This window comes from Molossus molossus, unplaced genomic scaffold (assembly GCF_014108415.1).
Source record: "Molossus molossus isolate mMolMol1 unplaced genomic scaffold, mMolMol1.p scaffold_m16_p_10, whole genome shotgun sequence".
NCBI lineage: Eukaryota > Metazoa > Chordata > Mammalia > Chiroptera > Molossidae > Molossus > Molossus molossus.
In genome coordinates, this window is record NW_023425345.1 from 11,808,814 (window position 1) to 11,825,152 (window position 16,339).

Below are 16,339 nucleotides of genomic sequence, written 5' to 3' on the forward strand. Positions count from 1 at the left end.
GCTGCCAGCTAGTCTTCAGAGCCAGCCCACCCAGGCCCGGATGCCGGAAAGAAGCTCGGGCAGGGGCGGGGCTAGGGACACGATTGGAGGAAACTCGTTGTGGGCGGGGCGAGGGCGGGGCGAGGGCCCCGCGAGGAGGGCGACACCTGGCTGAACCTAGCGGTCCTTCCTTGTGTGGGAAAAGGAAGGCTGCAACTCTTGAGGCTCTGTGATTGGAGAACTGATGTCAAGGCTCCTTGATTTATTTTATTTTATTTTTTAGCGAAACAAATTCGAATGTGAAGAGCGCACCACGGGGCTGCCCTCCTCTTTGTTCTTAAAACAATTTTTTAAAATTGTGGTAAAGAAAAACCATAAATGTTACCTTCTTAACCATTTTTTGAGTGTGCAGCTCAGAAGTGTTAACTGTATCCACAGTGCTATGTGACAGCTCTCTAGAATTTTTTCATCTTGAAAAACCTAAACTGTATCTATTGAGCAATGCCCTCGTTTCCCCTGCCTCCAGCCCCTGGCAGCCACCATTAAATTTTCGTCTCTATGAGTTTAACTACTTCATATAAGTAGGATCATACAGTAATTCTCTTTTTGTGACTGACATATTTCACTTAGTATAATGTCCTCAAAATTTATCCATGCTGTAGCATGCGACAGGATTCCCTTCTTTTCAAGGCTGAATAATATTCCATTCTATGTATATACTACATTTTCTTTATCCATTCATCCCTTGGTGGACATTTGGGTTGCTTCCACCTCTGGGCTTTCTAAATAATGCTGCAATCATGTGGGTGCGCAAATCTATGCTCAAGGTCCTGCTTTCCGTTCTTCTGGATTTATACCCATAGTGTGATTATTGAATATACAGCAATTCTGTTTTTAATGTTTTAACACCCTCTATACTAGTTTCCATGGTTGCTGCACTATCATACATTCCCACCAGCAGTACATAAAGGTTTCCATTTCTCCACACCCTCACCAACAGTTGTTCTTTTCTGTTTGTTTTTTAAGTGGTCATCCTAGTGGATGTGAGCTGATATCTCACTGTAGTTTTGATTTGCACTTCTCTAATGATTACTGATGTTGAGCATCTTTTCATGTGTTTATTGGTCACTCACATATCTGTTTTGGAAAAACGTCTTCAAATTTGTTGCCCATTTTAAAAAGTATGTTTTTACTGATTTGAGAGAGAGAAACTTCGATAAGACAGAAACATCACAGGCTGCCTCCTGCACGTCCCCGACTGGGGATGGAACCCATAACCTGGACATGTGCCCTTACTGGGAATTGTACTGGCGACCTTTTGGTGCATGGGACAACACTCAACCAACTGAGCCACACTGACCAGGACTTTTGTTGTCCATTTTTCAATCAAGTGGTTTTGTTGGTGTTGAGTTGTAGGAGTTAGTAATTGATGTATTCTGCATATTAACTCCTTATCAGTTATATGATTAACAAACATTTTTTCCATTCCATAGGTTGCCTTTTTACTCTGCTGATTGTTTCCTTTCCTCTTCGTTCTTTTAAAGTATTTGTCTACCACCCACAGTATGCCCCGACCCCTCTGGTGCAGGATAAAAAGCAGAGCAGAAATCTTGGTACAACTTTTTCTGCTTGTTTCTGGCAGACCAGGTGGTCCAGAGTTAGCTGGACCTGGATTAAATCCAGTCCCACTTGGTAGCTGTGACTGGGCAAATCACTCTTCGAGCCTCATTTTTCTCCGCTGTAAAGTCAGAATAAGCATACTTCCTAGGGTTGTCCTAGGGTTAAAAGGCTGTCCTGATGAGATGAATAAAATGTATATAAGGAAACTGGTAACTGCATTATTGTTATCATCATAATAATTTTTTTTATCCTCACCTAAGGATATTTTTCCATCTATCTTTAGACAGATTAGGAGGGAGGGAGAGAGGGAGAGAGAAACATCGATGTGAGAGATTCACATTGACTGGTTGCTTCCTGCAAGCCCAACCAGGGCCGGGGACCAACCACAACCGAGGCACATGCCCTTGACTGGAATCAAACCCGAGTCTCATTGGTCCGCGGGCCGACGCTCTAACCACCGAGCCAAACCGACCAGGGCTCATAATAATAATTTAACATTATCCATATTATTACCAAGTTATAAAACTTAGAGTACAAAGTATTATGGCAGAAATGACTGTAGGTGCTGAGGAGGAAAATGCTGATTAATGCATTTTAAAGGCTACTTTCAGTCCTTTTCGTTAAAACCTATTATATCTGGAGATCCTCCAGAGGAAGGGACAGCACCTCTTTTTCTCTGTATTGTCAGTATCTCAGTCGGAGTTGGACACTTAGGTAATGCTTAATTCACGTTTAACTAATGAATGAACAGAGAGAAGCTGAGCAAGTGAATAATTGTTCATTGTTTCAATGCTCAATTGACCACCTCAGTAAACCTGGATTCTAGCCCCTAGAAATGTCATCAATTTCGTGTGTGTAAATTGTTGACTGACTGAGATGAAAAGCATCCCACAAGGGCAACACTGTACAAAATTAATGGGGCATTTCTGATTTATAATAATAACTTGGCAATTAAGGCCTTTATATCTGGCCAAAATAGAGTAAAAAATGCACTGGCAGAATTTAGTCTGCCTCCAGCTAATGATGTTGTTAACCAGAAAAGCAGCTTTATAAAATACAAGAAGAAATGTAAAACAGAGTTTTTCTCACTTTTAACGTCTTTAAAAGATAACTGACTGTTTACATTGTATTATGGGGTTTATAATAAATGTACAAGTAAAATACATGACAAGAATAGCACAGAAGATGGAGGTGATAAATGGAAATATCTACTGTAAGGATCTCATATTTTCCATAAAGTATTTTAATAGGGTTTGAAAGTACATCGGGATCATTTAAAGATTTACTTAAAAAATTTTTTTGATTGGTTTAGAGAAAGAGAGGAAGGGAAAGAGAAAGAAACATTGATTTGCTATTCTACTTATTTATGCATTCATCATTGGTTGATTTTTGTATGATCCCTGACCAGGGATCGAACCTACAACCTTGTCGAATCAGAACAACACTTTAACTAACTGAGCTATCAGGCCAGGGCAGAAGTTGTATTGTAAATACTAGAGCAACTCTTAAAAAACAACAACAAAAAATAACTGCTTTAGCCAACAGTGGAGATAAAATGGAGCCAAGAAATATATTCAATTAATCCAAAAAGAAAACAGGATAAAGGGTAAAGAGGGACAAAGAACAGGGAATGATTAGAAAACAAATAACAAGATTGTAGACTTAAGCTAGTATAGCCACATCGTTAATTAGATTAGATGTAAATTGATATAAGACTTTAAAGGCAAAGCTTGTTAGACTCAATAAAACCAACTCCACTGTGGTGCTTATTTCAGGAGGGCAAGAGTGGTTATTAATATATTCATTAATATATTAGTACAATCATAATATAATTCATCAATTTCACAGAGTTAAGAAGAGAAATCATATAATCGTCCCAACAGATATAAAAAAAAAAGTTTGACACTCAATAAGATAAAAAATTGATACCTACAATGCATAACAAAATGGATATACCTCCGCCCCAAAATAGCATTTAACTTAATTTGGAAATTCTAGAGGCTTTCCTGCAAACGTTTCTAGAGGTAAGACAGGAATATTCACAGTCTTCGTTATAACCGAAACGTTGACTTTGCAATATTGCCGGAAACAATTAGAAACATAAAAACTGGAAAGCATGAAGTAAAACTATCTCTATGTACAGATGTTATGATGGTATATCTAGGAGGAAAGGCAACAGGAAAAGTGCTACAAACAACGAAGAGAATTTGGAAAATTGACAAGAATTAAAAGAAATGTACAGAGAACAATAGCTTTCATATATACAAATACCACCCAGTTTAAGAATATAATGAAAGAGAAAACCTATTTATAAGAGGAATAAGATAAAGTAAAATACTGAGGCAGAAGCTTAACAAGGAATGTGTAAAGTATATATAAAGAAACCCATAGCACATTCTTTTAAAAACTTATTTTGAGAGGGGGGGGGATGGAGAGGGAGAGGGAGAGAGAGAAACATAGATTTGTTGTTCTTATTTATGCATTCATTGGTTGCTTCTTATATGTGCCCTGATCAGGGACTGAACCCACAACCTTGGCATATCAGGATGATGTGCTAAACAACCGAGCATCTGACCAGGGCAACCATAGCACATTCTTGAAAGATAAAAAGTAGATTTGAATAAATGGAAAGACATAACATATATATCCATGGTCTTGGATAGAAAGACTCAAATGAAAAATATATCAATCTCCCAAAGTACTCTACAAAAGTTTCACAATCCTAATAAAAATAGTTAGATATTTTTTCCCTTTAAGTGACAATTGATTATCAAGTTCATACAAAAAGGCAAACAACAGCAGCAAGTATAAACAAAAATCTGGAGATACTTAAAAAAATATATAGAGAATTTATTCAGGTAAGAATTTGCAAACCTGGAAACAGTCCTTGGTATGAACTGAGAATACATTCCAAAAACGAGGGGGTAGGGCAGGGTTTATAAAGGCAAAAGTTGCAGGTTGCTGACGATCAAAGGGATGGGTTGCTAGGGGAACAAGACTACAAATGTACGTCATTTGTTTTCTGATTGGTGAGGGCAACTGGACTTTAATGGTTTTCTGACTCAGTGATCAAGCAAGTGGAGTTGTGAGAACAGTGGGTAATATATGATTAAGCATTTTTCCAATCCTAGCTTCAGCCCAGGCCTGCACAACAAAAACTGTCTTTGATCACACAGTCATAGTACAGGGAATATTATTTAACAACAATGCAAGGAGTACAATTTATCAAACAGTACAATCAGCACAGGGGGGCTGCTGGCTCTGCGGGCAGTTCCGGAACTTGAAAGAACAAAGCTTTGTTCTGCGAGCAGCTTCAGAGCTCAAGCTGCAAAAATCCAAATATGGGCCACGAATTATGATATTAAAGTTCTTATGAGTCCTTACAAGGGAAACTCAAGGGGGAAAAAGATCAATAGTAGGGAAAGGGGAGCAATCCCTGATATACATCAGAACATACTATACAGTCTACGTGATAATTTAAAACAGTATTTGTGTACAAACAAAATAGTGGATAAAAAAGAAAAATCAGAAATAGATCCCAGAGCATTTGGAAATTTGGTGCAGATAAAGGGAGCATCTTAAATCAGTAAGGAAAAGATGAATTTTGAAGTGGAACAAGAGAATCACCACTTGGGGAAAAAGGGTAAAAGAAAATACATTCCACATGCCAGGCATCCAGATAAATTCCAAATGTATTAGAGATCCAACTATAAAAATAAAAGAAATTGTGCAAGTATTAAGAGAGAGAGAGAAAGAGATCAAGAGAGAGCAAGAGAGAGAGATTTTTTTTTTAATTTAAACAGCAAACTTTTATTTATTTCTCACTGTTCTGAAGGCTGCAGGTCCAAGACCAGGTGTTCTTGGTGACAATCCTCTTCCTGGTTTGCAGACAGCCATCTTCTGGGTGTATCCTCACCTCACATGGTGGAGCGCAGAGAAAGAAGCAAACTCGTTCCTGTCTCTTCTATAAGGGCACGGATCTCTTCACAAGGGCTCCACCATCATGACCTAATTACTTCCCAAAGGCCCCATCTCCAAATACCATCACACTGGGAATTAGGGTTTCAATATATGAATTTGGGGGGAAGACAAACATGCAGTCTATAACAGGGTGTTCTGAGTATCAATCCTTATGCCTCATTGCCCCTCTCTTTATGCTGTGGGGAAAAAAAAATTTTTTTTCTTCTACCCTTATAAATTCTTTAGCTGGACTAATAACCAAATTAACATGAGACAGACTGAAAGTAGTAAATGACCAAATTTATTACTTATAAACAGATGACGGTTCCATGAGAATATGAGGCCCAAACTTGAAACAGGCAGTTGAGAATTATATGCCATCCTGAGCGATAAAGAAAGAGGGGGTTCATAGATCTGGTCTCTCTCTTTGAAGCACAGGTGCCTTTCCTCACCCACTTCTTTCCCCAGGGTTGTCCCTCCCCCACCCCTCCCTAAAAAAAGGGGGGGGGGTGTTTTGGAACTTCAAAGGGCCAGAAGGCAATTCACATGGAGGCTGAAAAGCAAATCTTTGGTAAATAAATGTTTGCTGGGCCATCTTTAACAATGGAACACAGAGAGGACTTTGATTAAATTTGGGCCTTGCCCAGCTGGTGTGGCTCAATGGTTGGGCGAGGACCCAAGAGGTCGCTGGTTCCGTTCCCAGTCAGGCACATGCCCAGGTTGTGGGCCAAATCCCCCGGGGCGGGGGCGGGGCTGCAGGAGGCAGTCAGTTGATGTTCTCTCTCATCCATGTTTCTAGCTCTCTCTCCCTCTCCCTTTCTCTCTCTCTAAAATCAACAAAGAAAAACAAACAAAACACCTTGGGCCTTGCTAGGTTGCTTCTTGTCTATCACACACTAGTTCATATTAAACTAGCTCCCTTCCTGGAGAAAGTCCTCTGTCTAAATTCTTTTAGGCAGTTGGAGGAAGGTCATAGTTTCCTTCTGAAATTTGTGTTCATTGAAAATAACCAGCTTAAAGCAATTAATACCCCAAAAAGTTATATTTTGGGGTGGCAAACTCTATTTCATTTTAGCGTTCACACTTTGGGTACCTCTAATGCCAGACTTTAAACAGTATTTGCTTAATGATACAAGGAAAGTTTTCTTATAACTTAGAAATGGGAGAAGCTTTCTAAACTATCATTCAAAATCCAGAAGGAGTAAGGGAAAAGATTGATGAATTTGACTATATAAGAATTAAAAAATGACTTTCATTAAATTATTTTTATCAGCATAAGCCACATAAAAAGGCAGTGACAATCTTCAAAACAAGATATTCAACTTATATTAGTGGAAAGAGTTAATACCATAACATAAAAAGTTTCTAATGTATGTGTAATCAATGGACATAGACAACAATGCTGGGGGGTGGGGAGCAGAATGGGGAGAAGGTTGTCTAGGAGGAAAAGGGAGAAACATTTGTAACAAAAATAAATTAATAAAAATTGAAAAAAAAAACATAAACAAACAAACAAAACAAACAACAAAAAAGTTTCTGAAAACAGAGGAAAAAAATGACCAATAACTCCATGGAAAAATGGGTTAGAGAAATGAACAGACAATTCACAGAAACAGAAATACAAATGATGCTTAAACATGTGTGCAGGGTAAAGGTAGGTTTACAGTTGTTCACATGGAAAATAATACAATAATTAATAATATAAGAATAAACTGTGTTTCACATACGCACAACAATAAACCTACCTTTGCTCACCCCTGAATATAGAAGATACTCTAACTTGCTCATATTTTTAAAAACATGCAAAAGAAAATGACACCAAAGAACAATTTCTCATCTACCAGATTGGCAGTAATAAAAAATTACAACTGCCCTGGCAGGTTTGGCTCAGCGGTTAGAGCGTCCGCCTGCAGTCCAGAGAGACCCGGGTTCGGTTCCCGCTAAGGGCACGTACCTCGGTTGCAGTTTGTCCCCAGTCCTGGTTGGTCGTGAGGGTGGCAGCCACTCGATGTGTACCTTTCACATCGATGTTTCTCTCTCTCTCTCTCTTCCTCTCTCTCCTTCCCACTCTATCTGAATAAAAAATGTCCTTGGGTGAGGATAAAAAAGAAAAAAAATGACAACAAACCCTGTGGTAAAACTGTGGGGAACCAGGCACCATACATCAATGATGGGAATGCAAGATGGTAGAATTGCTATGGAAAGGATTTGTTATTATTTAGAAAAATTACACCTGCATTTACCTTTTTACCAGAAATTTCTAACAATACTCTGGAAATAATACAAAATAACATATGCACTGTGGCACTATTAGTAATAGTAAAAAATGGAAATAACCCAGATGGCCATCAATAGGGTCTGGTTGATAAAAACAAATGAGGAAAATCTGCATATCCTGCTATGGAGTGATCTTCTACAGATATTGATAAGTAAATAAGCAAAATGCAAACCATTGTTTATAGTCTGCTGCCTTTTGTGTAGTAAACTGAGGAAAATACCTATATAGGTGTATACATATATACACACATATACATGCACATTAGCTTATATTTTCAAAAGAAACAATGGAGGATAAATAGTTAAATGCATAGTTACCTACAAGGGAAAGAAAGAATAGTTACTTACAAGGAAAAATATTAGACTTCTCTGAATGTACTTTGTCTTATAGTTTTGACTTTGAAATTAAGTAAATACCTTACCTACTTAAAAATAAAATTAAATACAAAAGAAAAAAAATCCCCCCCCAAAAAAACTAAAAAGGGACTGAAATAAGTGGATTAATTTTAATGTATTTAGTAAGTTAGTTAATTCTCTCCTGAGGATATTTTTCCATTGACTTTTAGAGAGACTGGAAGGGAGGGAGGGACAGAGAGAGAAACATTGATGCAAGAGAGACACATCAATTGGTTGCTTTCCATATGGCCCCTGTCGTGGGATTGAACCTGCAACCCAGGTACGTGACCTTGCCCAGGAATTGAACCCGAGACCCCTTGGTCTGTGGGCCGATGCTCTAACCACTGAGCAAGACTGGCCGGGGCTGAAATAAGTGAATTTAATTACATAGCAAGTTTATGGCATAACAATGCAGAAAATAATTATTTTAGGTGACTTTAAAACACAATATTTGGATGGTACATTCTTAGCAAGATATATCTTAAGGACAGTGACCAGAAGCACACAACTAAAGAGAAATCATAAAATGTATTCAGTCATCTTAATTTTTAGTAGCACTATTGGTATGGTTATTTTGAAACTGCTATATGAATATTCTTACATAAAGCAAATAAGTAATTATATCAATATCATTTGCAGCTCAGACTTTTCTTTTTCTTTATTGATTTTAGAGAGAGAGGAAGGGAGAAGGAGAGAGAGACAGAAATATTGAGAGAGAACAATGACTGGCTGGCTGCCTCCTGCACACCTCACACTGGGGATTTGGCCCACAACCTGGGCATGGCCCTGACTGGGAATCGAACCGGTGACCTCTTGGTGCATGGGTCGACGCTTAACCACTGAGGCACACTGGCCGGGCAGCTCAGACTTTTTTGTTCAAGATAAAACAAGTACAAGTAAAACCCTCTTGTAAACTAACATTTGAATTGGTAATATCTGTATAAATTTATGATTTCTTTCTTTTTTTTTGTCCTTACCAGACGACATTTTTGCATTCATCTTCGGATAGAACAGGAGGGAGAGGGGGAAGAGAGAGAGAGAAACATGGATATGACAGAGACACATTGACTGGTTGCCACCCACATGACCCCAACCGGAGCTGGGGACAAACTGCAACCAAGGTACCTGTCCTTAGCGGAAACCAAACCCGGGTCTCTCTGGTCTGCAGGCCGATGCTCTAACCATTGAGCAACCTGCCAGGGCTATGATTTCTTTTTCTTTTCTTTTTCTGAAAAACTACTTAGTTTCTTGCTTGGTCCACTGGAAGGTCTAGAAAGCAATAACATCCCACCATAACAAGCCTTCCTAAGCCTAGGTCATGCCCGACAAATACCTTTCCCCAAGGGAAAGAACAAAAGCCTCTGGAACAAATGGCTAATTCCAAGCCTGGGTCTGGAAATACACACCTGTGGTGTCAGAAGCCAGGAAGCCTCAAAGACTATTGAGGTCACGTCAGAAGGAATCTGGAACTAACTCCAAGAGACTCCCATTGGTCAAAGCTGCCAAAGCCTGGCTCCGCCAATCATTCTGACATCACTAAGAGGTTGACCAACCAGATTGTGTGTGTCAGTGCCTCAGGTTGTGCACAATCCTACCTAATGTTTTCTTGTTTAAAGAAAAGGAGAGTGCCCTGGCCAGTTTGGCTCAGCGGTTAGAGCGTCGGCCCATGGACCAGAGAGACCTGGGTTCAGTCCCCGCTAAGGGCACGTACCTCGGTTGCGGTTTGTCCCAGCCCCAGTTGGGGTTGTGCAGGTGGCAACCAGTCGATGTAGCTTTCTCACATTGATGTTTCTCTCTCTCTTCCTCCCTCTCTCCCTCCTGCAAAAAAGTAAAAATAAAATAAAATAAAAAAAGAAGAGAAACCTTTTCCTAAATCAAGCCCCTCGTTCTAACTACCATTTTACAGGAAATATGAGGAATAGAAGGAGGGATGGGTGAAACTGCTCAAGGAAGCAATCAGCAAAATTTAGAATGCAGGAAATCCTACAAGATAAATACATGTTTTATTCAACAGGAAAATGACACATGAAAACAAGATGATCTGTTCTAATTTTTTTTTTTTTTTTTTTATTGGTACGTGCCCCTAGCCGCTAGGGCCCAGCGGGAACTGAACCCGGGACTGTCTGGTCCACAGGCCAACACTCCAGCCACTGAGCCAAACCGGCCAGGGCTGATCTGTTTTAAATTTTAAGATATTTAAATATATATACATATAAGAAACTTGTTGGTTGACTTGCATATATGTTATAGTTATTGTAATGGACAAGTTCTAATCTTAAGAGAACCAAAGTATCCTGATTGTTGATTGGGTGTGTTAAAAAGAAACAGAGAATATAGTCAATAATATTATAATAACTGTGTATAGTGTCAGACGGGTACTAGACTTATCAGGTTGATCACTTCATAAATTATATAACTATCTAATAACTATGTTGTATATCTAAAACTAATGTAATATTGTTTGTCACTTGTAATTGAAAAATAAAATAATAATTTTAAAAAAAGACAAAGGGCCTGTCTGGCCGGTGTGGTTCAATGGTTGAGCGTCGACTCATGCACCGGGGGGTCACCTGGCTCCCAAGATCTTAGGAACAATTATCTATTTAATTTAATTACACAATTTTGCAAATCAAAACTATTTTATTTTGAGAGACACATATACTTAATGCCAAAAATAATGGTATAATTATATTGCAAATAATATATTTTTCTTTGCCTCTTAATTAACCTATTTTAATCCTATAGATAAAGTAAAATGTGTCAAAAACAAGAGCTCTTTTCCCCCCAGCAATGTAAAATTTTCACTCGGGTGGTGGGGGGAGTGGATTTTATTTCTACTAGATTAGTATTCTGAAGAGATGCTACCTTAAACTGGAGTTACCTTAATTTTTCTGCCTCATTGTGTGTGTGTGTGTATGTGTGTGTGTTTTCTTTTTTTAATCCTCACCCAAGGATATTTTTCTATTTATCATCAGATAGAATGGGAAGGAAAGAGAGAGAGAGAGACATCGTTGTGAGAGAGGAACACATCAACTGGTTGCCTCCTGCATAACCCACCAAGGCTGGGATGAACCACAACCAAGGTATGTGCCCTTGACTGGAATTGAACCAGCGACTCATTGGTCTGAGGGTTGATGCTCTAACCACTGAGCAAACAGCCAGGGCTCTAGTTGACATTATTTTCTATTAGTTTCAGGTTTATAGTATAGTGGTTAGACATTTATATAATTTACGAAGTGACCCTCCTGATAAGTCTAGTGTCCACCTGGAACCATATGTAGTTATTACAATATTATTGACTTACTTTCTATGCTGTACTTTACATCCTACATCCCTGTGACTATTTTGTAACTACCAATTTGTGTTTTTAACACCTCACTGAGGTTTTAATTTGCATTTCTTTGATGATTAATGATGTTGAGCATCTATTCATATGTGTATTGGCCATCATATGTCCTCTTCGAAGAAATGTCTACTCAGGGCCTCTGCCCATTTTTTAAATTGTATTGTTTGATTTTTTTTTTTTTTCAGTGTTAAGATGTATGACTTCTTAATAAATTTTGGAAATTAACCCCTTAATGGATGTATCATTTGTGAAAAACTTTTTTTCCATTCAGTAAGCTGCCTTTTTGCTTGTTGATTTCCTCCACTGTGCAGAAACTTTTTAGTTTGACATGATCCCATTTGTTTATTTATCCTGTTGCTTCCTTGCTTGAGAAGATATATCAGGGAAAAAAATGTTACGAAAAGTAATGTCAGAGAGGTTACTGACTATATTTTCTTCTAGGAGTTTTATGGTCCCAGGTCTTACATTTGTCTTTAATCAATTTTGAGTTTATTCTTCTATATGGTGTAAGAAGGTGGTCTGGTTTCCATTTTTTGCATGCATCTGTCTCATTTTTCCAGCACCATGTATTGAAAAGTCTGTCTTCACCCATTGTATATTCTTGCCTCATTTGTCATAGATTAATTAACCATACAGGTGTGGTTTACTTCAGGGTGACCTTTCTCCCTGACCTTTCATACTGCTGGTCATTTGGTTTAGATCCCTGACCCTTGCCCCTAGAGATAACATCTAGGCCTCAGTTGTGTTTCAGCTCCAGGCCCAGAAAAGCAGCAAAACCAGAGAAGTGAAGCCACGGCTGACATCAGAATCAGTTGCATTGAATAATGACCCGCTACCTTGGCACCGACGAGTCCATCTGTGGAGATCCCAACCCTGAAATGACACACCTGGAAGGCTGCAGAATATTCTATTGAGATCTTTCCCTGGGGCCGCCCCGAAAATCCCCACCCTTAAAACCCTTACTACAGAAGACCCACAGCCCTCTCCCTCCCAGGGCACACCAAAGCCTTTCTCCTTCCCCTCCTCCTCCCCCAGGGGTAGGCCCTTCCTGCCTCTATAACTTGTTTCCTAAGCCCATTTCTTCTCCAAATTACTTCTACCTCTGTGATGTTCTAAATAAGTGTTCTCTTAAGCTTGAGTCTTGGCTCTGAATTCTTTCTTAACCAGAACTCAAGTACCAAGGTTGCTGAACCCAGGTCTAGTCTGACCCCACCAGTCTAACAGCTGATGCCTTCCTGCCAATTCCACAAGTTATAAATAATTGGGTTTGCTGGTCCTTAAACCAAACAGTAACAGCAAGGCCACACTCTCATCCCCAGACAAGTGGTGTATGCCCAGATGTCCCTGAAAAATATCCCAGCCATCAGCATCCCAGTGCTGCAGAGAGCCTGTCTGCTGGCAAAATTCCAACTAAGTCAGGTTAAAGAAGCCAGAACAATGCAAGATATAATTACATTTCAAAACAATTTTATAATTCTGCTGGGAATGGAATCAACAGAAAACCAAAATATAGCATCATCCTAAAAGTAAAGGGAGGCCAATTAAAATGTATCCATTCTGCCCCGCCAGGTGGCTCAGTTTGTTGAGCATTGTCCCATGCACCAGGAGGTCTCCAGTTCAATTCCCAGTCAGGGCACAAGTCCAGGTTGTGGGCTCAACCCCCCAGTAGGGGGTGCATAGGGGGATCTCTCTCTCTCTCTCTCTCTCTCTCTCTCTCTCTCTCTTCCTCTCCTTCCTCTCTCTGAAATCAATATAAACATATTTTTTTAAATGTATCTGTGCTTGAAAAAAAATATCTGTTCATTCATTTTAGGGGCAAAACTATTGATTACCCATACAGGGCTAATAACATTGTGCTAGCCTGAGATATAAAGACCCGACTGACAACCTTAGGGAGATGAACTGATAAGTAAATCTTTAAGACATAGTATTTTTTGTTCTTTTTTAAAAAAATCAATCTTTTTTGTTCTTGTTACTCCTCACCTAAGGATATTTTTTTCCCATTTATTTATTTATTTTTTTAGAGAGAGTGGAAGGGAGGGAGGAAGGGATGGGGAGACACACACAGACACACACACAGAGAGAGAGAGAGAGAGAGAGAGAGAGAGAGAGAGAGAGAGAAGCATCCATGTGAGAGACACACTGATGGGTTGCCTCTCACAAGTGCCCTGACTGGGGCTGGGAACTGAACCTGCAACCCAGGTATGTGCTCTTGACTGATAATTGAACCTGAGACCCTTTGGTGTGTGGGCCGATGCTCTACCCACTGAGCCACACCTGCCAGGGCAAGATATAGTATTTTTTTTAATCATTAAAATATAGTTCGCATACAATATTATATTAGCTTTACATGTACAATCTAGTGATTCTACATTTATATGCTTTATGATGATTAACACACTAAGTCTAGCAACCATCTGTGACCATGCAAAGTTATTACAATTATTGTTGACTATATTCCCTGAGCTGTACACTACAACTCCGCGGCTTGTTTATTTTAAGCTGGAAGTCTGTACCTCTAACTCCCCTTCATTCTTTTCACCTACCTCCTTCCCTCAATGTGGTATTGTTAAGTGCTGTGATCGTGGAGGCAAAGACCACCGGTGGGTGCAGACCTGGGAAGGTTTGTGGGAGAATGGAGTGTTCTAGTTAATGAGAACAGCAAGTCCAAAGTCCAGAGGCCGAAAGTCATGGTCACAGTTGAAGACCCATAAAGACCTGATGAATAGAAAGCAAGAACAGCAGACTTCTGCTTTCTCAAAGATACAATTCAAAGACGCTAGGAATAGGGAACCTTGAATATTACCATGTGTTTGTGGAGGAAAACTCTCAGTAGGGACCACTCAACATACAAACATACTGAAATTCTTTCAATTCCTCCAAATCTACCTGCCCCCCTTTTTGTACCCCATTTATTATTTTAAAAATATGTTTTTATCGATTTGAGAGAGAGAGGAGTGGAGAGGGAGATAGACATAGAAACATTGATGAGAGAGAAACATCAACATCACTTGGTTGCCTTCTGCATGCCCCGCAGTGGGGACCGAGTCCAAAACCCAGGCATGTGCCCTGACTGGGAATCAAAGCAGCAACCTCTTGGTGTGTAGGTCAATGCTCAACCACTGAAACACCCCGGCCGAGCCACCCCCCCCTTTTCTTGAACAGCTAGTTTCCTCTACCTGAAATGCTCTCTTTTCTTTTCTTTTATTATTTTTTTAAATCTTTACCCGAGGATATTTTTCTCTTTATCTTCAGATAGAGTGGTAGGAAGGGAGAAAGAGAGAGGGAGAGAGAAACATTGATGTCAGAGGGACACATCAACTGGTTGCCTCCTGCACCACCCTGACCAGGGCCAGGGCCAAACCACAACCAAGGTACGTGCCCTTGACCGGAATCAAACTCATGACTCTTTGGTCTGCAGGCTGATGCTCTAACCACTGAGGAAACTAACTGCCCAGGGCTCTCCTTCCTTGTCTACACCCCATCCTAAAACTTCTTAGCTAAATCCAAATCCTTTAGATTTCAGCCTAGCATCACTTTCTCTTAGAAGTCTTCGTTGAACCCTGCCTGTCTTCCTTACCCTTAAACTTTAGGAGATGTTTCTGCTTTGTACACCTACAACCCCTCAGACTTTCCCCGCCATAGGTCTAGATAGTGTTGTAATTGTTTATTGAGTTGTCCGTCTTCCCTGGTAGACAGTGCAACGGTAAACTCAGCAGGATTATTATCCCCACATTGTAGCTGTGGGCTCTGAGGCTCACTGTAGAGTAATGCCTCAATTCCTCACCTATCAAATAGGAATAACAACAGTACTTACCTTACCTCATTGTTCTGAGGACTGAATGTGTTTATATAGACAGGTGCTTAGAATGGTAAACTCTCACTAGGTGATCGCATACCTGTCTCCTGACTGTCTTCTCACAGTGTTTCCCATTTCAGCAAATGGTATTGCCATTCTTCTGATTGCTTGAGCCAAAGCTTAGGAGGCATTCTTAACTTTTCTCTTTCCTTCACACCTCTAGTTCAACCCATTAGCACATCCTGCTTGCCAGCTCTACTCTCAAAAACGTTCAGAGTCCAGCATCTTTCCACCGTTTCCTCTGCAATCACCGGAGTCTGGGCCACCTCCCCTCTCATCTGGATTATTGTGAAAGCCCCGTCTAGAGCTGCTTCCAGCCTTGCGCATTGAACCCTAAGCCAGAGTGGGCCGTTCCTCTGCTCAGATCCTTTTAGTGGCTCCTGCCTCACTCAGAGTGAAAGCCAGAGGCCTCCCAGTGGTGTCCTACGAGCTTCATGACCTGCCTCCAGCTGCTTCTCTAACTTCATCTGCTATCACTACCCCTTTGCTCATTTCACTGCAGCCACACAGGAGCCTTTGCTGTCTCAACAAAACATACACACTTCTGTCTCAGGACCTTTGTGCTTACAGTGCTCCCTCCAGACAGCACAGCTGCTCCCTCGCTCCTGTCAACAGAAGAAGCGTTCAAACATGGAGAGGATTTTTATAAAAATGTATTGGAGCCAAACAAAGGATACACCAGGAAGCAAAATCTCAATAGACTGAGATAAGTGCTTCAAAGACGAACAGTTTTCAGTTTCTTTTATGCATTTGATTTTTCTTTTTTTAATCCTCACTCGAGGTCATTTTTCCAATTTTTGTCCAGATAAAGTGGGAGGGAGAGAGAGAGAGAAATATCGACGTGAAAGGGACATATCAAGTGGCTGCCATCTGCACAACCCCAACCAGGGCTGGGGACAAAC